We start from the raw sequence: 25,927 nt of genomic DNA on the forward strand, positions 1-25,927 counted from the left end.
TGGAAACGCTGCAACACTGGTGTGGGGAGACGTCAGCGGGCCGTGCTGAAGCTCATCAGCTTGGGGGCCAGACAGCACACTGCCTACAAAGTGAGTCATGCCATCCTCGATGAGACGGCAATGTGGTTTTTGCCACTGCACCTGGGCCCAGGCATGTTGTCATGTGTGATAATGGCCGTAACCTGGGATTGGCTCTGTAGCTTGGCAGCCTGCAACATATTCCATGCCTGGGCCACGTTTTTAACTCATTGCTGCTAATCTTTTGAAAAAGGTACCCCAATGTTCCTGAGCTACTGGTGAAAGTGTGGCGCTTGTGCGGATAGTTTTTAAAGTGTATAGTTGCCGCTGCTAGCCTCTATGCACTCCTACAACGCCTGTACCTGCTGGAACAACGGCTGTTGTGCGACGTCTCCACACTGCTGGCACTAAACATATCATGTGTTGAGCAGAGTGTGTGAGCAGCACAGACCTTTGATGTAGTTCCAACTCCAAAACCCTCGGGTTCGTCAAAGTCAACTCCCTCAGTTGCTCAACCATGAGTGGCCATGGGTGGCAGACTTATGTGAAATCCCATCCCATCCATTGCACTGGACACGAAACATTAGCATGCGCTCAGCACAACTTCGGATATGGCAGATGCGTTAAGCAGGGTGCAGGGTACAACACAGACCAGGCCCGAGCACCAGGAACAGGTGTTAGAAATACTGCAGCATCTGCCATTTCCTTCCAATTTTGGGGTTTTGGACCCGCCACCGACTTGTCTGGACCTAAGTGGGGATCATGAGACACAGTTGCCATCAAGGCAAGCTGTGGTCATGTGCGGTTTGCAGTAAGGGGGCAGTGCGCAATTGGAAGAGGAGTTGGTGGATGACGAGGCCACCGACCCCACATGGACAGGGGTGATGTCTAGGGGCTAAAGCAGTGTAGATGTAGAGGGAAGCTAAATCAACAAAAAACCTGGGTAGAAGCAAAGGCATAAACTGGGGTGATGTTTAGGGGTGAAAGCAGAGTAGATGTGGAGGGAAGCTAAGCAGCAAAAACAGTGGGTAGAAGCAAAGGCATGCAAAACTCTACCCTGTTGGAAGACTTATTCCTAGGTCTGGAACACGTTAATGGCCCCCCTGGACAAATTACTGCCACTCAGGGGCCTAGTGTCACCAGGAGGGACAAGTATAGGCGCATGTTGTGGGAATACCTGGCCGACACCAGCTCTGTCCTCTCCGATCCCTCTGTGCTCTACAGCCTAAACTTATTTTCTCATCTTTTTTTCTGAACTGCACATCTCTTGCCTGCTTCCTTTGGGATCTTAGAAATGGTGGTCCACTTCCACAGATGGTAACTTCAATAGACAGTGTAACGGGAGTAGCTGAGGGATCGCTGTCTTAACCACTTTTTGGCACAAAATTAACTTCCAAAGCCAAATATGGTGCAAGTATATGATGCAAGGACACCTACACACCTATCTCTGACACATTGGGGAGTTCACCCTCATGCGTCCTTTTGGCCTGCACCATCATGCGCCTCTTCCCAGCCACTCCACATTTCCCAAGCTTTTCATTGCAGGCAGAAGTACAATACAACCCACCCCCATGCCCAAGCCTGTAACAGCCTCATCGATAAACTGCTGGCCCTGGAGATGTTGGTGTTTGTTTATGCTTCTGGAGACCCAGGCCTTCCGTCAGCAGATGGCAGCTGGGGCACCTCCCTATGCTGGGCCTAGCCGTTACTACTTCTCTTGGTGTGCTGTCTCTGCCTTGCGCCTGCATGTGTCCCATAACATCAGTCGGGCCCAGAGCTCTGCGCTTTGCTGCAAGGTCCACTTGACCACCGACACATGGACAAGCGCCTGTGGTCAGGGATGCTGCAGTGCTTATCTTTAATGACAGGCAGGGTGAATGTGGTGGAGTCTGTTCCCCGGGTGCAAACTGGGGTGGCCTATCTCCTCTCCCAGGCCAAAATTCATGGCAGGAGTAGACTGAAACCCTACGAAGCTGCAACCTCCACCCCAGCTACTAGCGGAAAACACTGTAACACTGGCATGGGGAGATGTCAGTAGGCCGTGCTGAAACTGATCAGCTTGGGGGACAGACAGCACAGTGCCTCCGAGGTCAGGGATGCCATCCTGGCTGAGATGGCATTTTTTTTTCCCTGCTACACCTGGGGCCTGGCATTTTTGCGCCTGTGATAATGGCTGGAACCTGGTAGCAGATCTGGAGCTTGCCAGACTCAAACACGGTCCACGCATGGCCCACGTTTTCCAACTTGTTGGTGCCATGTTTCTTTGAAACCTACACCATTGTGCCTGATATACAGGTCAAAGTGGGGCCATTTTCGTAAGTGAGAACTAGCCTCTGCTAGGCAGAAAACATTCAGAGCACACTCCTCTCATCTTCGCACCGTTGGCTGGCGGAGGAAGACGAGGGGGTTGGAGTGGCATCTGATGTCCCTATCCCACACGAGGCTAGAGGGTGCACTTCAGTGCATCCCATTGCTTCACCACAAATGGTGTGAAGGGGAGTGGAAAATGGAGGAAATGGAGAGTGACCCTTACAGTTGGGGCCAGCAAAGGCATGCCAAGTAACACACTGGCACACATGGCTGACTTCATCTTGGGTTGCTTTTCAACACATATTTCACATCATGAAGAACAAATAATACTGGATTTTTTCAAGCCTCGAACCCCGGTCTAGGTCTAATGTCTGTTCCTTTCTTATATTAGGGGAGAGGGAAAAAAAATTACTTCAGTGATACGTTTAGCGTACATAGACTGACTATTAATGTGTATCCCACTTAGTGTTGTTAGGGTTACACACCGTCACAACCTGGCTAAAGCTTCTATAGCTGTTAATAAAGTCAACATAACTTTACGGTATCCAAAAAGACAGCTGGTACCGACAGAGAGCAAGACAAATGTCACCCAAAGCTGTGAGCTCTGAACACCCACAGTGACTTTGGCGTCATCATCATTATAAGGGAGCGGGTGGTAATAAATAACTTGGCAGTGCCTAAAACCCAAAAAGCTTATACAACTATATTTACATTAAGATACACAAATGAAACTTTTCAGTAGCATGTCATGAGACAAGCTGATAAGCTCTTCCTTTGTGCAGTGCTATTTGAAAGTTAAACGCTGCCTTTATTTTAATTCTGGAGAAGGTGCAGACATTAGATTTAGAACATGTTGTCTTCATTGTCCAAATCCTCTATATAGGTAACGTGTTTTTCGGGCCGAGCTGTCTGGGAACGAGCTGGTGCAGCACTGACAACCTGGGTGAATATGGCAAGAGCCTGAGATGTAGGGTGAATGAATCCCCAAATTATTTGTGGAATTCCCAGTGAGACAATGGCACTGTATACCAGTATTAAAAATTGTGGGTGCACATAACCCCAATATATTCTTTGAATTCCCAGTCAGACAATGGCACTGTATACCAGTAGTAAAAATTGTGGGTGCACATAACCCCCATATATTCTTTGAATTCCCAGTGAGACAATGGAACTGTATAGCAGTATTAAAAATTGTGGGTGCACGTAACCCCCATATATTCTTTGAATTCCCAGTCAGACAATGGCACTGTATACCAGTATTAAAAATTGTGGGTGCACATAACCCCCATATATTCTTTGAATTCCCAGTCAGACAATGGCACTGTATACCAGTAGTAAAAATTGTGGGTGCACATAACCCCAATATATTCTTTGAATTCCCAGTCAGACAATGGCACTGTATACCAGTATTAAAAATTGTGGGTGCACATAACCCCCATATATTCTTTGAATTCCCAGTGAGACAAAGGAACTGTATAGCAGTATTAAAAATTGTGGGTGCACGTAACCCCCATATATTCTTTGAATTCCCAGTCAGACAATGGCACTGTATACCAGTATTAAAAATTGTGGGTGCACATAACCCCCATATATTCTTTGAATTCCCAGTCAGACAATGGCACTGTATACCAGTATTAAAAATTGTGGGTGCACATAACCCCCATATATTCCTTGAATTCCCAGTCAGACAATGGCACTGTATACCAGTAGTAAAAATTGTGGGTGCACATAACCCCCATATATTCTTTGAATTCCCAGTGAGACAAAGGAACTGTATAGCAGAATTAAAAATTGTGGGTGCACGTAACCCCCATATATTCTTTGAATTCCCAGTCAGACAATGGCACTGTATACCAGTATTAAAAATTGTGGGTGCACGTAACCCCCATATATTCTTTGAATTCCCAGTCAGACAATGGCACTGTATACCAGTAGTAAAAATTGTGGGTGCACATAACCCCCATATATTCTTTGAATTCCCAGTGAGACAAAGGAACTGTATAGCAGTATTAAAAATTGTGGGTGCACGTAACCCCCATATATTCTTTGAATTCCCAGTCAGACAATGGCACTGTATACCAGTATTAAAAATTGTGGGTGCACATAACCCCCATATATTCTTTGAATTCCCAGTCAGACAATGGCACTGTATACCAGTAGTAAAAATTGTGGGTGCACATAACCCCCATATATTCTTTGAATTCCCAGTCAGACAATGGCACTGTATACCAGTATTAAAAATTGTGGGTGCACGTAACCCCCATATATTCTTTGAATTCCCAGTCAGACAATGGCACTGTATACCAGTAGTAAAAATTGTGGGTGCACATAACCCCAATATATTCTTTGAATTCCCAGTCAGACAATGGCACTGTATACCAGTAGTAAAAATTGTGGGTGCACATAACCCCCATATATTCTTTGAATTCCCAGTGAGACAATGGAACTGTATAGCAGTATTAAAAATTGTGGGTGCACGTAACCCCCATATATTCTTTGAATTCCCAGTCAGACAATGGCACTGTATACCAGTATTAAAAATTGTGGGTGCACATAACCCCCATATATTCTTTGAATTCCCAGTGAGACAATGGCACTGTATAGCAGTAGCAAAAATTGTGGGTGCACGTCACCCCAATATATTCTTTGAGTTCCCAGTCAGACAATGGCACTATATACCAGTATTAAAAATTGTGGGTGCACATAACCCCCATATATTCTTTGAATTCCCAGTCAGACAATGGCACTGTATACCAGTATTAAAAATTGTGGGTGCACATAACCCCCATATATTCTTTGAATTCCCAGTCAGACAATGGCACTATATACCAGTAGTAAAAATTGTGGGTGCACATAACCCCAATATATTCTTTGAATTCCCAGTCAGACAATGGCACTGTATACCAGTATTAAAAATTGTGGGTGCACATAACCCCCATATATTCTTTGAATTCCCAGTCAGACAATGGCACTGTATACCAGTATTAAAAATTGTGGGTGCACATAACCCCCATATATTCTTTGAATTCCCAGTGAGACAAAGGAACTGTATAGCAGTATTAAAAATTGTGGGTGCACGTAACCCCCATATATTCTTTGAATTCCCAGTCAGACAATGGCACTGTATACCAGTATTAAAAATTGTGGGTGCACGTAACCCCCATATATTCTTTGAATTCCCAGTCAGACAATGGCACTGTATACCAGTAGTAAAAATTGTGGGTGCACATAACCCCAATATATTCTTTGAATTCCCAGTCAGACAATGGCACTGTATACCAGTATTAAAAATTGTGGGTGCACGTAACCCCCATATATTCTTTGAATTCCCAGTCAGACAATGGCACTGTATACCAGTATTAAAAATTGTGGGTGCACATAACCCCCATATATTCTTTGAATTCCCAGTGAGACAATGGCACTGTATAGCAGTAGCAAAAATTGTGGGTGCACGTCACCCCAATATATTCTTTGAATTCCCAGTCAGACAATGGCACTATATACCAGTAGCAAAAATTGTGGGTGTATATAGCCCCAATTCTATTGCTAGGGGACTTGCAGGGTATTTCTGAGGTGAAGGTGGGGGGGCACACCGTTGGAACGGGGATTTGGGGTGTATATATGGGGTATACGGGAATACACTGTCAGTGTGTTCCATTCAGGATCCTGGGAAAGCTGGGTTGCGGCGATTGAGCCCGTCAGTGCCACGTTACACTGACAAGCTTCTCCCTGGAATTGAAGTTATATGTAAGCCCAATATATTCTTTGAATTCCCAGTGAGACAATGGCACTATATGGCAGTAGCAAAAATAGTGGGTGTATATAGCCCCAATTCTATTGCTAGGGGACTTGCAGGGTATTTCTGGGGTGAAGGTGGGGGGGCACACCGTTGGAACGGGTATCGGGGGTATATATCGGGTATACGGGAATACACTGACAGTGTATTCCATTCAGGATCCTGGGAAAGCTGGGTTGCGGCGATTGAGCCCGTCAGTGCCACGTTACACTGACAAGCTTCTCCCTGGAATTTAGCTCTTATAAGAGCTGTTGGTTGTCTTCTCCTTCCTATCCTAGCCTGTCCCTGCCTACCCAGAATCTAACCCCTAGCTAACTGGACGGAAACCTCCGTCCTCGGTGAATTGCAAGCTCAGAATGACGCGAAGCTGGGCGGCGCTGTTCTTTTAAATTAGAGGTCACATGTTTTCGGCAGCCAATGGGTTTTGCCTACTTTTTTCAACGTCACCGGTGTCGTAGTTCCTGTCCCATCTACCCTGTGCTGTTATTGGAGCAAAAAAGGCGCCAGGGAAGGTGGGAGGGGAATCGAGTAATGGCGCACTTTACCACGCGGTGTTCGATTCGATTCGAACATGCCGAACAGCCTAATATCCGATCGAACATGAGTTCGATAGAACACTGTTCGCTCATCTCTATTAAATATGAGTTAACTTTTCCTTAAATATCCCCAATTATATACATGCAACCAGATTTTTTTATGACGCAAGCAGTCACATGTATAAAAGCTGTAACAGGGCCCAAATACGTCATCATATGGCAAAAATTGTACGACAAGTAATTTTAAGGATTTTTGGAACGTGTTAATAATAATTAGATATTATATATATTTTACGATCTCAAAAAGCCTTAAAACTGTTGTACATAATGGAAAAAAAAGCTAATGGATAATATCAAGCCATAATCATATATGATACACTATACATGCTAAATATCTTCTAAATAGGTCAAGGACATAAAATGATCAGGGGGCTGTCATATTCATTAACATCACTTTTACCTAAGAAGTGTATGTCATTGTCATTCAGTCACAGTATATTATCTTTTCATACTTTCTGATTCATCCAGTAATTTCACAAAATTACAGAAAAAGTGTTCTGAAAAGGCTAAATTAGGCCATGGAAGGCAATCTGTCTATAGTCACTAGTGACTCAATAAAAGGAATGATACTGGACAGCTACTGTACACTTGGCTATACACTTCAGTTAGATGATAGGCAACAACTACTTCTCCCCAACTTCATATATACTGGGATGATAAGGCTGAGTCCACACAGGGCTTTTTGGACTGGATTTTGTCATGGGAATCTGCCTCAGAATCCGGTCCAAAAAACACCTCCCTCGGTTAGCGCGACAGTTGCGGCATTCCACTCTGGATTAGGCCCAAATAAATGGGCCTAGGTGGGTTGGAGTGTCATGCCATGGACGTTCACGGCTGATTCAGTCGTGGCAAGAAAGGACAGCTCTTTTTTTCGTTTTTTTTTTAGATGGATTCTGAGACGAATTCTGTGTCAAAATCCGGTCTAAAAAAAAAAAAAAAACGTGTGAACTCAGCCTAAGTTTTTTTTACATTTTTCAATAAATGCAAAGGAAATAAACACGTGTTTAACAAAACGTGTAATTGCAATTATTTTTTGAGAGAAATACTTCATTATTAGAGATGAGCGAGTGCTGTTCGGATCAGCCGATCCGAACAGCATGCTCGCATAGAAATGAATGGATGTAGCCAGCACGCGGGGGGTTAAGCGGCTGGCCGCCGTCAAAGCGGAAGTATCAGGTGCATCCATTCATTTCTATGGAGCGTGCTGTTCGGATCGGCTGATCCGAACAGTACTCGCTCATCTCTATTCATTATCTAGAAGAATTTTAAGGGTGCCAATAATTACAGTCATAACTGTATAATTCAATATGCATAAGTATCAGAATCATCTCCTCAACCTATATTTGTAGAGTAGTAGAGTTGACAGGTCATTAAGTGGGTGAATGAACTTTTAATAATGGATGATGTTCATATACAGGGTGGTACAAGGGCAGTGGACTGTAGTTAAAGTAACATTACTGGTAATCTGCCAGTGACTGAAAATCAAAGCAAAACTAGCTTAGTCACCTAGAGCAACCAATCACAGCTCAGCTTTCACTTTTCAGGAGCCAAATGTGAAATGTTCTTAAATAGAGTAAAATAAGATGGTGGCATCAAAACAAGGAAAAACTTTTAGCATTTTGGAATTTGCAAGAATGGAGACAATACAGTGAAACCTGCAAAATAAATTTGTTAAATGTGCGCCACATAGAAACTGCATTTCATGTTGGGTGAAGCAATTCAAAACCATGTTTTTGTTATGGGAGAAGTCCGTGCCATCCAAAGACTTCAGAAGACTTCAGGATTCCAGCCGTGTAGGAACTTAGACCTAGAAAGTTTACCAGGCAGATTAGTATGGAACTAAAGGTGCTCCAAATCACTGTATGGTCTATCTTATAAAAATGTCTGCATTGTAAGCCATACAGATTACATCTTTTTGGGGAAATGGTATAACACTTGTTTTAACTTGCAGGGATGATTGGAAGAGGCCAAATACATTAATAAGTTTTTGTTCAGCGGTGAGACTACTTTTCACCTTAGTGGGAAGGTCTATCAAAACAATGTTAGAAGTCGGGCATCAGAAAAACCATGTGTTCGATGTGCACCGATACATGAATGAAACTCTACCACAACATTGTATTTATCGGGCTGTAAACAATGATTTACTAATGGTGTGCTAGTCTCGACAGTCTCGATTTAGCACACTGTGGGGCTACATCAAGAACTCAGCATATTTACATTCCCAGCTACAGAAACTGAATGACCTGTGACAAAACATCACCGAAACAGTGGAGTCCATTTTGGAGGATATCCTGGAATGCGTTAGACAGAAATGGACTATCAACTAGACCTCTGCTTTGTCACCAATCGAAATCACATTGAACATTTATAGCATATAGATAAAACTTAGAATGTCTTCTCATGTTAATAAATTTGTTATATTCTCTTAGCTATGAATACGATGCTCTAAGTGTTCGCCATTCTTTTTGAATTACTCTGTATGTTGGAAAAAAAATCTATTTTATCTCCATTTGCTTTCAGTACAAATAAGTGGAGACTCGATATCTATGGGTTTAAAAGTAATAGCGCTGGTTTCTAGAAGTGGATACACCTCCTACACAGTCTGGCCCCATTTGCATTTTTTTTTATTCCGATTCCCCCAAATTTCTGCCTTTTTCCATCATGGTAAATTTGTTGAGTGTATTGAAATTGCAGCGCACATCAGACACCTAATTATTATTACCTGTCAGTCACTTGTTGGGATTCGTGATTGTTGTGAGCACAACATCTTTATTCTACAAGAGAGAATCATACCATTTAAATTATTACTTTCGTGTCTGCACTTGAGAAGGATAATTATGATACGTTTCAGGCTCCTCTGATGTGCTGTAAAGGTAATTGAGAATATGTATGACAGGAGACAGACTTGAGATGCAGAGCCGTCTGCCAGCCTGGTAATAAGCAGGATCTGAGTACACATACATCTGTTAAAGATCCAGACTTCTATTACAAGATAAGCACAACTGTGTTATCCCTGATTCATTAGCACTAGAACATCAGCCAAGTGATGCTACAATACTCTCAATATTTACAAGCACTGAATAAAGTCATTTTATTACCAAGACTTTCAATCTTTCTTTCTGACATAGTAGAAAATGTAGAAAGAATACCTAAAATTACTCAGAAAAACAACTATAAACTATACTGCAACATCCAGTTTTTTTCTCTGTATATGTCAACTTTACATAAAACTGACTTGATTCACTAGGGTGCATTTATAGAAGTGTATGTTTTCAGATGAGTTATTGGTGCAAATCTCTAGTTATCGAGCCCTAGGTTGATAAAAATGTTGCAAGAGTGTTGGATTTAGCATAAATAGTCCTGTGTAGGAAATCTGTCTAAGGTAGGGCTCCATGTTCAGGTAAGCAAGGCTCAACCCTGTAGTGCAGTTGCTCAGACCTAACTTACTTTTGGACCTACTTTGGCTCTCCTGCACGATGGGGTTGAGCCTTAAACTCTTCTGCCTTTGCTTATCGGAATGTGGAAGCTTGGTCTTAGACGTATTGAGTGGGGATTGGATAGGGAATCATATAGGGACTCCAAACAAAAGGCTCATGCACTTGTAAGTGTATATGGGTGCGATTTACACCACAAACCCTAGTTATGAAGATGTCTGCAGGGCCATACGAAAGTACAAGGAAGAAGGTTCAACTGTCACCCCCTGCAGTCCTGGGAAAGTGTTACCTGGGCCCAGAATCTCACCTCTCTTATGGATGGAGTGACCCTGGTCACTCCATCTAGCATGTAGATAAAGACTTTCTTAGACAAGCGAATAAAGAATTTTAGCACTTTGGAAATGCATCACAGTCATTTCAGTCATAGTCTAGGAAGTAGGAAATATCTGTTTTGAGATCACTCTGTGGATATATATGCCTTGCATATAATCTTTGTTTTAATGTACTTTTAAAGCACCTTTTAATGATTGTATTGTGTGCCAGAACTTTTTTTCCTGTCTGTACTGCATTTCCATGTATTAATAGAACACATATGCATGACATGGACTGCATTCTATTTGCTTAAACGACATACCAACAAATTAAAAACTGTTGGCTTCATTTACTATATATAAAGTATTTGCACGAATAAGTTGTCCATCTGCAACATGTTTTATAAAGATGCTCCACTAGAGGCCTAACAAGAAACCACGAGGCCCTATAACCACACTTGGCAGATGCAGTAGTCGGTGAATTCTGGAATAGAGTGTAATGATAATTATGGTTTTCACCAAGTTGTTTATGTCTTTTTCTTCTTCCAATCTTGGAATGGAGTCAGTCTGCGTTTCATTAACTATTATTCTATCACTGCTTCTTCCTTCATCATCAGATTTAGCTTTATCTATTAGTTAAGGGCAGCAGAATACATTGCGTTTTACTGTACCTGCAAAGTGGATGACATTCTGGATAATCCCATCCACACATTGCAAAAAAAAATCTTCAGCGGAAATGCTGCAATTGGGAGGCTTTTTAACCCATTGATTTCAATGTGTTACACGTGTTAAACGGAAACCATTGAAGTCAATGGGATTCTGTTTTGCAGCGCTGATCCTTACGCGAGTTATCGTGCAAGAATCAGCGCAGCGTTACATCATGTGAATGCCCCTTAAAAATGCAAGTGTTTTTGCAAATCGCAGAGTGTCAATTATATCTACGGAAACGCTGATTTTTCTATAAAGTTTTAACAGAAGCATAAAGTCTGCAGTAGAAAACTCTGCTGACTTTCTGTGAAAAACATTGCGGAAAAGTGTGATGCTCTTCCCACCGCTGTCTTTTTCACAGTGTTTTTCGGCTGCAGTTTGCTATTTGGGGCATAGGAATAGTTAATTTATAACCATAGTCTTTAAATGGACCAATGGACCAGGAATTGGACATACAGGCCCCCCTCCCCCCCGAACGAGCTACCAAACGCGCTGGCAAACAGTGTGCAGTGAAAGCACACAGACCCCATAGACTATAATGGGATCTGTCTGCTCTCCGCGCGGTGTCCGACCAGAACATGTGGACAGAAAAGTAGATTGTGATCTACTTTCACGTCCACATGATTCATGCGAGCAGCATACAGAAAGCACATGGACCCCATTATAGTCTGTGGAATCCATGTGCTTTCACTGCACACTGCTTGCCAGCACGTTCGGTAGTCTGTTCAGGGGGTCCCCATATGCACTCCCCAAACAAAGATGTGAACGAGGGGTTACACTGTTTCGGAGGAAGAGTACACCTTATTTCTAATCTCATATAACGCATTTCAACAGATACACTATGTGATCAAAAGTATCCGGACAACTGGCTGAAAATGACTTATTAGTTCGTGGCAGTAATGCTAGAATTCAATATGGTGTTGGCCCACCCTTAGCCTTGATGACAGCTTCCACTCTCGCAGGCATACGTTCAACCAGGTGCTGGAAGGTTTCTTGGGGAATGGCAGCCCATTCTTCACGGAGTGCTGCACTGAGGAGAGATATCGATGTAGGTCGGTGAGGCCTGGCACGAAGTCGGCGTTCCAAAACATCCCAAAGGTGTTCTATAGGATTCAAGTCAGGACTCTGTGCAGGCCAGTCCATTACAGAGATGTTATTGTCGTGTAACCACTCCACCACAGGACGTTCAGTATGAACAGGTGCTCGATCGTGTTGAAAGATGCAATCACCATCCCGAACTGCTCTTCAACAGTGGGAAGCAAGAAGGTGTTTAAAACATCAATGTAGGCCTGTGCTGTGATAGTGCCACACAAAACAACAAGGGGTGCAAGCCCCCCTCATGAAAAACACGACCACACCATAACACCACCACCTCTGAAGTTTACTGTCAGCACTACACACGCTGGCAGATGACGTTCACCGGGCATTTGCCATACCCACACCCTGCCATCGGATCGCCACATTGTGTACTGTGATTCATCACTCCACACGTTTTTCCACTGTTCAATCGTCCAATGTTTACGCTCCTTACACCAAGTGAGGCGTCGTTTGGCATTGACCTGTGTGATGTGTGGCACCCAATCACTTGACCACGTTCATAGTCCGTGAGTTCCGCGGAGCGCCCCATTCTGCTCTCTCACGATGTCTAATGTGCTGAGGTCACTGATATGGAGTACCTGGTAGTTGGTGGCATTACAATGCACCTAATATGAAATACGTATGTTTTTGGGGGGGTCTGGATACTTTTCATCACATAGTTTATCTTATATAGGTAAAGTAAGGAAGAACTTTTTATGAACTACAATCTTACATGATCATAGCAGTAAATAATAAGTTCTGTTTAGTAAAACAATAAATTACTTTCACGGTGTATAATTCTTTGAATGCAGCAGTATGGCAGACTTTCAGGCTATGGCTGGGTTCACATTTGTGTTTTTCCATTTACATTGTTCAAGACAGCAAAGCCAGATCCATCACATGATTCACACCAGTGGTGCCTGACAGACCCCATTGCCTATAATCGGGTCTGTTAGGTTTCTGTCACAGTGCCTATCATTTTGCTGGGCAGAATAAAGCAGCAGACTGAGTTAATTTGTCCGGTATTTTTACTGAGTCTGCAAGCCTCTAATACAAGAGTGAAAACAGTCTGTATCAGTTCCTTAGGCTTTTTACATTATTTTAATCACTGCCCTCTGAAGTCTAATATGATTTATGTTAAATAGCAAATCTTTTAATAGCCAAGGACACAATTTAAAAATTACATCCACTAAATCTGTTTTGGCTGTACATTTCAGCTACATTTCTAAAAGGAGATGTGCCTTATGCTCCAAAGCTGTCCATCACAAAGTTGGAATGAATATCAAAAAGCATAAAAGCTAAAGTGAACTAATGATCCAACATTTTAACAAAGTTTAGTTCACAGTAACTTTTCTGAAAATCATCTTGGAAATGACTACATATATAATATTTCTATTAATTTATTTCCTTATGTTTGGTTGGTAAATGAGGAATCATTATAGGGTTGTCCATAGTATTTTTATGGCCTATCTTAAGCATAAGCCATAACTATCTCATCCGTCACTGGTTGGCAGCCCCTGCGAGAATCAGCTGCTCTGAAGGTACGTCTGGTCCCTTTACTATACAGTGCACAGAGCCATTAGCAGATAGCTCTGTACCTAGTATAGTGACTGGGCACCATTACGACATCTCAGCTCTTATTGATGTCAATAGAAATTGAGCTTCAGTAATGGCAGGACTATACAGTGCACAGAGCTATCTGCTTCCAGCCCCATGCACTGTATAATACAGGGACAGAATGCATCATGAGGAAAAATCTGTGGACTTTCTGTGAAAAACACAGCGGAAAAAAAAATGTGATTTGTTCTTGCCATGGTCTTTTCCGCAGCATTTGTGGCCTTAAGTAGGTTTGTATACAACATAATCACACAGTATTCAAGGTGCACATTTATTGTTCTACTTAAACAACAGATTTTTTTTACATTTATTTAATCAATAAATATTTTCCTTGTAGATTTCCTTGTCCCTATGGCACCCTAGGCAATCACCTTTTCTGTCCATCATTCTCTCCCAGCCTTGATTAGTTTTTAGTCTACTGTAGCTTATTTTAATTTCTATGACTATAAAAAAAATATATATAATGTTTTGTTCAATCCTGTGCATGGAAAATTGGCTAGATACATTTTTGGGGAATTATTTCTAATCCTCTTTGCCAGTTTTCTAGTGTAGAGGGGTGATAATGTAACAAGGAACAAGGGATGTGGTGCACCTTGTCTGTGACTTGCTCAATACTTTTTGTGATAGTGGATGGAGAGCAGGGTGGGCCAGGGAGGGGGCACCTGAGACTGACAAATTTATCCGAGAGTTACCCCTCATTCACATTTGCTTTTCATAATCAATCGGGGAGTCCGCATGGAGACCACCCCCACTAATCATGCAGACATAAAAGTAGATCACAAAGTACTTTTCTGTCCACATGTTCCGTGTAGACACTGCGCAGAGAGCACACGGTCTATAGTCTATGGGGTCCGTGTGCTTTCACTGCACACCGCTTGCCAATGAATTTGGTACTCCCTTCGGTGGAAGGGGGGGGGGGTCCCATGCAGACTCCCCAATTGGATTACCAAACACAGATGTGAACGAGGGCTTACATAGCAAATGTAAGCCAGCTCTTGGCGGCCATAAAATATAATTCTAGGAAACAAAATATGTTTGATTTATTAAGATACCTAAGCCTTTCAGTAGTTCAGGCACACCTTGCACCAGTTGAAAATTGCCAGTCATAATAACTTCCCCCTTCCCCATTCTTTTTTAGATATTTTTGCAGTTGGATTAGTATAAAAGAAGGTGGTCATTTTATTCTTAAGCAGAAATAGCAACACAGTTTGTCACATGGAAAAGGATTAGGTTCATACCTAGTGTCAGATTGTGGTGCCTAGAACCCACCAGTAAAATTCATTCTAGAGACCCACTGTATGGCTATAGGCAAATTTTACATGCAAAGTCCCTTCTATGACATAAGTACTATAAATAGCACATGGTAATAGGGAGCCCTATTACATATTTTGCACTGGGGCCCCAGCTACACATCTGAATGAGTGTACTCTGCCAATCCAGAGTGAGTTGGGTGCTCCAAGCAATCCCTCTAAATGTAATGCCATTATACTAACATTTGGATGGTTCCTGTTTATTACCCTGTAAGCAAACAAAAAGACAACTGTAGAATAGCATTTTTTTAAAAACATTATGAATAAAATATGAATATTAGGATAAGGTCACAAGACGCTTTCAACCCCGATGGAAAACAATGTTTGTAAAAACTGGTAAGGAATTGATATGCAAAAAAAAAAAAAAAAAAATTAATAAAGTTAGAAAACTTTTCTTACAATTTATAATGAATGGTTTGGCTAGGATGATAATGACATTGTGGCTTATGTTAGTAACAGCCACGGTGCTATGCTAGATACATTGTAAAACAAACACCATCCGCACGCGATAAACCCTATTGACTCATAATAGGGTCCGTTGAGTTCTGGCATAGTGTCCGTCATATTGATAGGAAAAGTAGAGCCGGAGTATTTTTCACATCAAATATGACAGAATCTGCAATAGATGCTCCAAAATTAGCCTCTGACACAGTTGTGAACAGAGCCTGATTTACATAAAACAGAAAACTCTTTAAGTGCTGTTATTAACATATCTGTATTGTACTAGAAATCTTCTTCCATCTCTTTGGATAATAAGAATTTTCATCCTACTCCTTGTGGACAGCACTTTGTAGAGAGCAGACATCTGGGAAGTTACATGCATGCAAATAGAACTTCCCAGAAGCCTGTACTTATTGATGGCAAGGGCTTATTTGCATGAAGATCCTATTAAAAAAAAACATTATTTTTGGTTTGCTGAGAATGAAAATTAGTGATATGTTCCAAGTAATCCAGACATCGAAGAGCAGCACTGGATGACTTCTCTCCTTAACAAGAAAAAACGTCTAACCCTTGTAGGATATTTCTGAAATGAAATGCCCATGACTATTGATATCAGACATTTTCCCCAGGAATGGCTTTGCAGATACGCTTTCAATATTGATTTAAGATGGCCTTTACAATTTGAACATAGCCTGAATTTTAAAAGGTCAGGAGAATACACTCGGCTTGGTTTTCATTTGGTGGAGTCTGACCTCTCTTGTGTGCTTGCCCCCAATTCTTTTAAACATTTAATAAAAGCCTTTTTTCCCCATGCCGCGTTCCCACACTTCTGAACAGAAAGTTCCCGAGCCTTACGTCTGGGATACTTAAACATAAATTTACCAGACTGTATTAGAAGAACAAAATGAAGACCTGGCAGGGAAGCTGTTTAAATAGCTTTGTCTTTTCTACTTTTTAATTTATTGACACTACAGATAAGGGACATCTATATGCAAATTTTTAAGGGTAATGAAAATTTGGAGCATCATAAATTCTGTCTTATTGAAAACAGGTTACAAGGAAAGAATGATTAATAATCTTTTGGGCCTGTTGAATCGACTGCCAGAATAAACATCACTATATTTGCGATTTTTTCTCTTTAATATTTTAAAAAAATCATTCTGTGTACACACGTTTCTTAAAAAGGACAAAACCTAAATAATATGACTTGTAAACATGGTAGAATGTAAAACACGAGTGTTATATAGCTGAGGGGTTTTTTTGTACCATGCTTAGGCTAAGGCACCATGAAGCAGGAAGCAACAAAAAAAGTTTTGTGAAAAACCGCATTGATCACATATTGTGGTTTTTCCAACAGTACTTTTCACAGAAAGTCCTCTGTTTCATCTGTTGACTTTCTGCTTCCATTATACCTATAGGGAAACCACCGGTGCTTCCATAGGTATAATTGACATGCTGTGGTTTCCAAAACTGCAACGGTTTTGGAAATCGAAGCATGTCCGCTGCGTGTATTTTCCCACAATGTGTGGATGGGATTCGCTTAGGCCCCTCGGCCTTATTATGAAGTGTATGCTTGGTTAACAAAGTAGCCAAACGCATTCTGTGATGTACAGCACTCATAGGTTTCTGTAAGCTAAATCTATGCCAAAAACTATGTTTTTTTTTTTTTTGTTTGTTTTTTTCAAAGGTTAAAGAGGACCTTTCACCGATTTGGGCACAGGCAGTTCTATATACTGCTGGAAAGCTGACAGTGCGCTGAATTCAGCGCACTGTCGGCTTTCCCGATCTGTGCCCTGGGTAAAGCGTTATCGGTCCCAGTACCGTAGCGCTTTACAGTCAGAAGGGCGTTTCTGACACTTAGCCCTTCTGCTGTAAAGCGCTACGTTACCGGGACCGATAGCGCTTTACCCAGGGCACAGATCGGGAAAGCCGACAGTGCGCTGAATTCAGCGCACTGTCAGCTTTCCAGCAGTATATAGAACTGCCTGTGCCCAATCTGATGAAAGGTCCTCTTTAATATATAGAAATGATACTTGACAGGATGGAAAGCAATATACATTGCTATTCAAGAAGTGGTTTGCAATGCAAATTGCTAGTCAAAAACACGAAACAAGTCAACATATATTTTTGAGCAATCCTTCATTTGGGGCCTTATTAACAGGTAATGGTATGCATGAAGGGGCTATTCACATTATGTCTCTGCTGTTCATTCAGCAGCTCTATTTAACAATGTTTTTAATAACAAAAACATACAAATATGCGTCCATTTTTACAATAAAAAACAGATCTGTTTAGTGACATGGCGATGTATGTTGTATTTGATGACATCACGCACTCTTTGTCTCTGAGGCTCAGTCACACATGGAGTACACAGAGCATTATGAAGCCATGACCCAAATCCATAGAGAAAACACAAGGTAAAATTGACGTGTCTTACCACGTGCGTTTTTGAAAACTCAGCTTTCTGCAGTATCTGGAGAGAGTTATCTAGAATCTTATTCACTTTGCTGATACTGTAAAACACTTTTTTTCTGTTATGTTTGGATGTTTAAAGCACTTTGGAAAATGAAAGCTTTGGTCTGCTGCAGCACCTTTACTACTTATTTCTATTGCATTTAATAACTGTCTCCAATGTAACGTTATATACTGGGGAGTATCATACCAACCAGGGACAGAAATAGACTTGGCAGGCTGGTTAGAAGGGCCATCTCTGTCCTAGGGAGCCCCCTGGACCCAGTACAGGTGGTGGGTGACAGAAGGATACTGTCCGCGGTGAGCTCCATGCGGAAGAACAACTCCCAGCCTATGCATGAGACTGTGATAGCACTGGGCAGTACTGTAAGTGACTTCACCCCAAGTGTGAGAAGGAGCGCTATCGAAGATCCTTCCTCCCAACCGCGGTCAGACTGTATAATCACCATCATGCTAAGCGAAGATCACTCCGCACAGAGAACTAAATGATCCTGAGTCTTCTTTTTCTTCCTAGTTGCTATGACTCGTAGTATCTTTTCTATCTGCTATGAGCGTGTATGTGTTCTTTCTTGAATATACTACTGTATTATCCGTGCTGCTGTAACTCACTGAATTTCCCCATGGTGGGACTATTAAAGGATTATTTTATCTTATCTTATATGACAAATACAGTGTTGTTAATTTAGTTTTAGTGGTCATTGATTCTACAATTGTACAAATGTATGTAAACCAGTAAATTAGAAATTTTTGCACAAGCCACAATTTAAATACAAAAATGTGACTTTTGACCCATTTAACGCCACATTTTTTGAAAGTAGCCGGAAGTGGCGAGGGAGACGGTGGGGCTTCACAGGTCAAAAACATCACACTATTTCCAATATAAAGCTGCAGTAAATAATGTCTATAATCTACACTAAATCCTAGCTAGCGCAAATTTCAGCTTCTCGTGCATTGATCATTTGAGATTAGTCAAAATTATTAAAAAGTACATGCACACAAGATTGGCGTATTAAAAAAAAAACAACTGACCACACAGAGTGATGGGAAGAACGAGGAATCCACAAAAGAGAAGACTAGACTGAATCCTTACCAAGAGTCTATAAAACCTGCTCCTGACATCATTGCAGCCTGTATTAAATATATTTCCCTTTTCAAATCTCATAATGCACATATGGTATCTAGACAGTCAAGTCAAGAGTAGAGGTAAGAGAAGACACATATATCTGGGCTATATCTTTAGTGTTATGTCTTACAAGTAAGGGACATTTAGCGCTGTCTACATTTGATGTTTTGCATTTGCACAAATTAATGTTTTAATTACATAAGTTTATGCTTTATATGAATCTGAAGTTCCTTGCAGGATGCGTAATTGCTGTGTTAAGGCTCCTCATCCTGTATGCAATTAGAAACACATAATTTGTCTTTGTTAGAAAACTTATAGTGGTCAAAGGTTTTTAGGCAACAAATTTAATTTTGCTAAGCCCTGGAAATGTGCCAGCTGTTCAGCTGGATACGATTAACACCATATTGATGCACTTTGTACACAATTTCCTATGTCAACAACGAAAAATTAAAATATTCATACATGCCAAATACACAAAACTTAGCCAAACAGATAATGTAAACCTCATCTTCTTTGTGCTAAACTACAAAATAGAAGTATAACACGGAGCCCCTGATTCTCAGTGCAAACTCTGTTACAAGTACACATAGGAATAGCCTTACAGGGAGTCTATCATTGGGAAAAATCTATTTAAACTAAAAATGTATGAGTAGCCTTTAAAAAGACTATTCTAATACTGCCTTTACATTTTCAAATGACCCTGCCGTTTCTTTATAAATCACTATATTATCTTATGTACATGAACCCCAAGGAGCACCCTGGGCGTTCCCCAAAGCCTCTGAGCACCCCCATGTCATACCTTTCATCCCACACCTCCACTGCTTATGCTCCATCTGCCCCTCCATCACCAAGAGAGCAATCAGAATGTGGCAAGCTGAAGGACGAGACAAAAGACCAAACAGAAGCCAATATCAGGATCAGATAGTGGATGGGTATAAGCTAGGAATGGGCAGGTAACGTAATCAACAGGAAATACATAGCAATGCAGGATAATATACCTTTAAGGGCTCGTTCACATCAGCGTTGTGAACTCCGTTATGCAGGTTTCCGTTTCCTGCCTAAAACAGAGGCAGGAGACGGAAACCTGCAGGAGTCTCTCTCACCCATTCATTTGAATGGGTGAGAGAGATGTCCGGCCGTGAGCGGCTTTTATAATCCGGACACAGAGTCGGACATGCAGTACTCTTTGTCCGGATAAAAAAATCTGGTTTCGCGGCGGAGAGCATAAAACGCTCACCGCGGCTCACGGCTGGACCCGGTCTGTGCTTTCCGTCTTCTGGCATGCAGGAGCTTTTTTTTCTTGTAGACCACCTTCAAAATTTTACTGGTTTCGGTGGACCCCCTACTGCTACATTTTTACCATACTCACAAAATTCAAATAAAAAATGTGAAGATTAGATCTAACGATGGAAATTTGTGTCGCAGCTGAGACCCATGGGAATCATTGCCCTAAGGAATAGGTGGATGCCTTGTGTAACATCGGACAATATCATTTATTTTTTGCTGAAGTACACTAGTTATATATTTATATTGAACAGTTTATGTATTTATTTTGAACTGTAAAGCAGGTTCTGTTCTTTCTAGCCTTGCAGAACCAGAATGATAATACATACTGTTCCCAGCATTTGCGCCAAAGTATTTTATTTAGTAGGTGTGAAAAAATGCTGCGAAGTTAGAACATTTCAAAAATTCAAGCAATGATATTTCAACTTTGTCAAGTGACAAAAATAGAAATTTAAATGAAACCAATATTTGGTGTGGCCACAGATTGTAGCAAGAGTCCTGTGAATGATGATGCAGCCTGCAGAGAGTCCTCATCTCTCCATCATCCAGTCTTTATGGCTTACATCCATAGATAAGCTGTGGTTAGTTCTCTAAGCTGTTTGGAGCAACCATTATACTGAGTTTCTTAAATACCTGTGTGCAAGTATAACTAAAATACAAAGGTTTGCCACACCAAATTTTGACTTGATTTCCATTTCTCTTTTATTTTGTTTGCATTCTGTTCATTAACAAACTATTAACACATAGATTTGAAAGCATAGCCAGCTGAGTGTGTAGGAGATGTAGGAGAGCTGGCAGATATGCAGCAGACCAACACGCTCAGCTTGGCTATTCCTTAGTACTACTAACACTCTCAGATCGGCTATTACACTAAGGAATAGCCCAGCTGAGCATGTTAGTAGTACTAAGGAATAGCCAAGCTGAGCTAGACATGTTAGAACAGGAGGAGTAGCTGGAGGGATGGTTGGGTGTAGTGCAGAGCTCTTTCATCTCCGGTGTCTGGAGTACCCGGGCTAACCACACGGGCTCTGCTATATCTCACTATAGAAATGCATTGACCAGCGTTGATTGGCCAGTGTACGGGCATTCGGCCAATCAACGCTGGCCAATGCATTCCTATGGGAAAAAGTCAGCTCGCGCATATCGCAAGCTGACAGGGATCCTGACAAGATAGAGCCTCAAAGAGCTAGGTGAGTGACATTCCCCCCTAAATAAAGGTTATCCCTAGCTAACCCTGCCTGTAGATCTGTCCCTGTCTCACATTCATATAGTTCACAGTCCCAAATTAGTTGAATGGTAAATCCACCATTCGTCTAAATTGGAGGTTATCTGTTTCCGGCCGCCAATTCCTTTTTCCAAATTTTTTCACTGCCTACGTTGTCGTAGTTCATGTCCCACCTCCCCTGCGCTGTTATTGGTGCAAAAAACGCGCCAGGGAAGGTGGGAGGGGAATCAAATTTTTTGTGAGTTTGCCACGTGGTGTTTGATTGGAATCGAACACCTCGAATGGCCTGATATTCGATCGAATATCAATTTGATCGAACGCCGTTCGCTCATCTCTAATATATATATATATATATATATATACTGTACACACACACACACAAGCTTGCTCTTTTGCTATGAATGTTCTTTTTCATTGCCAAGGTATATGGTGTTCACTATTTCCAATATATATTACATATACAGAAACACATCCGCAGAACAACTTGTAAACAAATCACCTTCTTAAAAAGCTCAAATCTTGCTTGTTGAACAGATCTAGAGATTTCTTGCTCCAATCTCTGCAGAATGTTACATGAGCCATCTATTATGACTAAATTTAAACTGACTGTAAGTGGAACTATATGGCAAAGTAAGTCTTTCCTCTTAATTAGGAGTGAACCGGCAACCAATTTGCAGTGTCTGTCATTTTCCTGTAGCTTGAGGCGATCTGTCGCGTTAGAAGCTCATTCTAATTGTTGCTCCAAACTATAATAGGAAAAATGTTTTTCTATTTCCGTTTCTATGTGTCAATGTGCCTGGCTTCCTAATTGTCATGCACATTTGGTAACCTCCTTTGACTGTCACAACCACTAAAAGTTTAACACGCTTTTCTGGCTCAGCAGCATTTGATTTGGATAAGTAGGAAGAAAGACAAAAAATGAATTTTAACAGTTTTCATGTCACAAGAGTTCAAGTCCTATGAGCCCCTAGGAACAGGTCTGGTCAGGGTCCTTACCATTTTTAGAAAGGGACGACGCAAATAAAGCTATATTAAATAATTAAATATATTAAATATTAAATATATATATATAAATCTATATTAAATCTGTAATTTAAGACTAGATTGATTTGTTTCCCTTGTATAATGTCATTAAAAACCCTTCACAAGTTTCTCTTTGTAGGAATCATTTGATGTTGGAGCAATCAAGTGCTCGTCTTTATAGACCTACATGTTATTTTTCCTTTAAGCAACAGGAAGTAAAAGGGAAGAAGAATGTGTCGGCAGAAAGGAAGAGTATTTGAAAGGATACTTTATACTGGATTAAGGTTTAGCTATTAGATACAAGAGATGGGCAAATCTTTCAAAATACATTTAATTTCGGGTTTAAGGTTTATTTTGAGCTGAACACGGTTGATACAAACCACACTTTAAATTGGCTTCAAACATCATATAGGACTCCGAGGAACTTATCGATTCAACTGATATGTATGGCAATGGAAAAACAAATGGTAATCTGTGGATAACCATTTCACCATACACTGCACTGACACACACTTCAGGAATATGTCTGACTGAGTGCTGGAAGTGGTGGAAGCTGTGGCAACATGTGTGGCAGTGTGACAGGACATAATATATTGGATCAGGCCACAGGCCATGTCTCTCTGAATGGTGAAAGCTGTGGCAACATGAATGGCACAATAGCAGGCTGTAATATGGATGGACCAGGCTTCAGGACATAGACTGAGTGGTGACAGCTATGGAAATATGTGTGGCAGTGTGTCAGGGTGCAATATGATGGACCAGGCTGCAGGACATGTCTGCGTAAATGGTGGAAGCTGTGGCAAGGCATAATATGATGGACCAACCTGCAGGACATGTCTACCTAAGTGGTGGAAGTTGTGGCAACATGCGTGGTAGTAGGGCAAAGCATAATATAATGGACCACAGGGCACAGGGACATGTCTGCCTGAGTGGTAGCAGTGGTAGTAGCTCTTTAGGAGCAGCAGCCAGCATCAATGGCAATACAGTAAATATAAATGGAAGAAAATGTTAAAGGGTGACAGTGACACCACTATTCAGAGGTATCAGCCAGAAATATTTGAAAATCCTCATGGATTTGTGGATCATCCATTGTGACAAAAGTATTCTTTTCCATGCTATCTGTGAATAGTTTCATTCTATTAGGTGTTACAACTCCACTGGCAGCATGAAACACCTTCTTGGACATAATACTTGAGGCCCAACAAGATAAAACTCCCATAGCAAACTGAGCCAGCTTCTTCCTCTAATTTAACCTATCGGCCCAAAATTCCATTGGGTCAAAGTAAACAGGCTCATTAATTGCAACACTGCATAGCAGCACTTCGTCATGAAACAAGGGTGGAGGAGGAAGAGGAATGGAAACAATGGCTTGCCCTGGTGAAAATGGTGAAGGGATCCAGTCCAGAAAGGAGAATCCAGAAGAAGTGAATCAGCCCAGCATGGTGTTTTAACTGGGTCTGCACAATCAGGGTGAAACTAGTACCCGGCCCTTCTCCCTATATTCACCTTCTCTGACATACTGCATAAAGTCCCTGCTACCCCTTCTTTTACAGTCAAATATACATAAGGAAAAAGCATTACATCTAGATGACCTATCTGTGTTATTGATTTAATATTCTTCAACTTGGTCACAGACTTCCTTTAAGTCATCAATGTATTACATTGAGTCAATTGTCAGATGGTTGGTAATCTGATATATAATATATGAAATTTGTATGCCAGGGAGCCAGTATCCAGCTTTACAAACTCCAGATAAAGAAAGTAGGAGAACTGCTAAATACTACAGAATATAACTCATATAATGACCGGGAATGGTGTGTTATGTGTAAACACACATAACAGCTTTTCCTGAGAAGTCAAATAAAATGACAGGTACACTTTAAGTGTGGACACATTTGTGCATCTTTCCTCGCACAAAGAAAAAGATCTTACACAACTTCATAAACAGAAATATAAGACATGTCAGAATATGACAATGAAAGGGAACTTTATTCAATCGTTTTATGTTTTTCAAAGCAGTTACGCATAAAAATATTGTATAAATTTGGTATAGTACTGACATGCAGCATTGAGTCAACATAGAATTTTTACAACATAGTGAATGCCATGAAAACACAACCACAAAAGTGATGACAGTATTGTGTTTGCCATTTTCCCCTACTCATAATTTACTATGACACATTACATTATATAAAAATCGTAATGATGCTATGAGAAAATGCATCATGTCCCACAAAAAAACAAGTCCTCATATGGCTATGTTGACAAAAAATAAATAAATAAATAAAAAATGTAAACATATTCAGGATCTTTAAAGACGAGGATGAAAAAACTAAAGTTAAAAAACAAAACAAAACTCTGTGTCAAGAGGTTAAAGACCATAGTTTTTCAAAGTTAGTTATTAAAATCTATAACTTTAGTTATAATTTTTAAAGATACATTAAAATTTATGGCACAATCTATTGGAAAATGGTATTTTTTCCTTTATATTTGTTACTTTATTACTGGGATTAGGTTTGATATTTTGTGTTGTGGCAGTCTTCAGGATCTACCGATAACTGAAGCTCAATTGTATCAGAATATATGTAAAATCGCTTGAGCACTTTCCTTTCCCTTATTCTTTATTTATGGTTTAATTGCTGGTAATTTATAACCATTCAATCCGTGCAGTAGTGGAAACACTATATGTATCGACTTCCCGCTGATCTTGTGGTAAGCATTACGCAAAGGATAGTAACGTATATATCATTGTAAGACCACAGCTTTACTTCCACATAAATTATCACCGTTTCTCTTTTGTTGAACTCCAATACTTCCATTGCATTACATACACACCTCTCAACAAGGCTATATACTCATGTACTTTATAAAGAAGGATACATACACGCAGGGGTGAACCTGCCCTTTTCGCGGCCCGAGGCGGCCGACAGAAAGCCGACCCCCCCCCGGGGAGGAAGGGGCGGAGCGGAGGGGGCGTGAAGGGGCAGGGCGAAGGGGCGGGGCTTAGTGGCGTTCGCGCTGCTCCAGCGGCCTCCCCAATCCACCGCTCGGTGCTAAGCCAGTCCAAGACAGCTTGTCCTGGACTGGCTTAGGTAAGCAAAAATGCCGCCCTCCCTGGGGCCCTGACATAGCGCCGCCTGAAGCGGTCACTTCAGGTCGCCTCATGGGAGGTGTGGCGCTGC

This window comes from Leptodactylus fuscus, chromosome 5, assembly GCF_031893055.1.
Source record: "Leptodactylus fuscus isolate aLepFus1 chromosome 5, aLepFus1.hap2, whole genome shotgun sequence".
Taxonomy (NCBI): Eukaryota; Metazoa; Chordata; class Amphibia; order Anura; family Leptodactylidae; genus Leptodactylus; species Leptodactylus fuscus.